This window comes from Argiope bruennichi, chromosome 7, assembly GCF_947563725.1.
Source record: "Argiope bruennichi chromosome 7, qqArgBrue1.1, whole genome shotgun sequence".
NCBI classification, from domain to species: Eukaryota; Metazoa; Arthropoda; class Arachnida; order Araneae; family Araneidae; genus Argiope; species Argiope bruennichi.
In genome coordinates, this window is record NC_079157.1 from 130654505 (window position 1) to 130657330 (window position 2826).

The window sequence follows — 2826 nt, forward strand, 5'->3', positions numbered from 1 at the left end:
AATTGTTAATTTGTGCTTGTAAACTGTTATCAATTGGACATTAGCTAACACTAACATTTGTAATGAGGTATAAAATTTCTACACTATAAAGTAACTTTGTAAGTTAATAATAAATAAGATTTCGTATAAGTGAAAGAAGTGTTGTATTTTTGTGCATGGAATTTTTGTGAAACATATTTTTCAAATATTCAGAGTTAATCATAGATCAAATTTGGTTATTTTGCCACAAATCTAAACCTCACTAAACATAAATTATGAAAATATTAGAAATTTGAAGTAAGTTATTAAATAAGAAGTAAGTTTGTGCTTGTAAATTGTTGTTTATTGAATACACTAACATTTATAATGAGGTTTAAAATTAATGCAATATGAATTAACTCTGTAAATTAATAGTAAATAAAATTTCCTATAATGGGAAGAAGTGTTCCATGTTTGGGTATGGAATTTTTGTGAAATATTCAGTGTTAATCATTAATTAAATTTGGTTCTTGTACTACAATACCAAACAACTAACTATAGATCAAGAAAATATTAGAAATTTGAAGTAAATTATTAATTTGTGCTTGTAAAATGTTATATGTTGGACATCAACTGACACTAACATTTATAATGTGTAAAATTTCTACAACTTGAAGTAACTTTGCATGTTAAAAGTAAATATAAGGAATTTTGTAGAATTGAAAGAAGTGCTGCATTTTTGTGTATGGAATTTTTGAGAAATATTCAGTGTTAATCAAAGATCAAATTTAATTCTTGTGCCATAAAACCAAACTAATCATAGATAATAAAAAAAATATTAGAAATTTGAAGTAAATTATTATTTTGTGCTTGTAAAATGTTATTTATTGGACATTAGCTAACACTAAAATTTATAATGAGGTATAAAATTTCTTCATGAAGTAATTTTGTAAAGTCAATAGTAAATCGAATCAGTAAAATTGAAAGAAGCATTACATTTTTGTATATGGAATTTTTATGAAACATATTTGTGAAATATTCGGGGTTTAACATAGATCAAATTTGGTTATTTTGCTACGAATCTAAACCTCACTAAACATAAATTATGAAAATATTAAAAATTTGAAGTAACTTATTAATTTGTGCTTGTAAAATATTTTCTATTGAAGAAACATATAATAGGAATTATATAATTTAGTGTTTTAAACTATTTTTAACCAATGCATTAAATTTTAGGGTGTTAAAATAGGAATTTGTGTTTTATTCATTATTCTTTAGGAATTATTTGTTTATTACTCACATTAAGCAATATAAAAGTGTGTATAGTAAAAAAAAATATTTTTTTAATAAGAATTATATATTTTTCTGTTTCGAATTTTTATAAAATAGCTTTTAAAAACAGATGATATAGGCAATATATATAATACATCTACTTTTAAATTTATAATATCAGTTAAAATCATACTGATTAATTATATAATTGAAACTATGATTATGTTATTGCTTCCCATCCATTAAACAATGAAAATAAATAAGAATGAAGGAAATAAATCTTATATGTAGATAGATGTTCAGGGGATCAAATTTAAAATTATTTCAGATAATTTTAACATTTGTTTATTTTTTTAAAGAGCAGTAAAAAAATGTCATTTAAACATTTTATAGGGTAAGATTGTGGTAAAATCTATGCTATAATAATAGTTAAAAAAAGTTGGAAGAATTGTTAGAATGACATTTTCCATGAATTTTTTATCAAAAGCAAGTATTTTATGGAATTTTAAATTTATCAAAATAAGTAACAAACACTATTATTAATAGGTAAAAAAGAAAAGTAAACTATTCAAAATATCTCGTATTTTCAGTCTTTTGACAAAATTTTGAAAGTATGATAGTTTTAAATATTATGACACTAGTTTCTAGAGTTTGAGAAAATTGAATAACCATTAAACTAATATTTCAATTTGACACCAGCAAGTGTTCAGAAATAAATTGCCTAATGATTGGTATTTGGTTGCCCATTGCTAAAATACATGGGGAAATGATTGGTATTGGGTCGCCCATTGCTAAAACACATGGGGAAATGATTGGTATGGGGTCGCCGATTGTTAAAACACATGGGGAAATGATTGGTATTGGGTCGCCCATTGATAAAACAGGTCGCGAATTGCTTGGTATAACGTCGCCCGTGATAATAACAAGTCGCCAAAGGATCGGCGAATTCGTCGAAAACAAGTCGGGGCGACCATCGCGCGGCGAACCGCCGGGGGACATGATCAATGTCGGGGCGAGATCGCCTCCGATCTCGCTCGTTCCGTGGGGCGATGGTTGGCCAACGATCTTTTGCTGCTTGGGTAAGTAATCTATTCATTTAGAAATATTTTATAGTTGTTTTAATGCTTCACAAAGTGAAAAGAAAGATTGAATATTTCATATTGTTTATCAGTGGAATCTCATTATTTAAAGAGTGAATAGAAAATATCTCATTTTTAAGTTTAGGAATATAATAATATAATTCTTAAGTCATCTGCAAAATGTTAAGTAAATTATTTGTTAAACCTCTAACTAGAAGACTTTTTAGCAAAATATAAATAAATGAAAGCGCTTTTTTTGAATTTTTAAAAAACTTTTACCACTTAACACGTATACTTTGGTATCATAGTTTTTTTAAAATCATTTTTAAGCAAATATTAAAAAAAAAAAATATCACTTGTCTACTTCCGAATGTTTTTCAAAAAATTCATCGCAAACGGAGTCATATACCTCAACAAGAATATTATTAACTAAGACAAAAAGTTCTCTTTCGCGAATGAATTTCACTTTTTATTACTTTCTTTGTTATTTAATTTTAAAAATATTAGCATACACGAT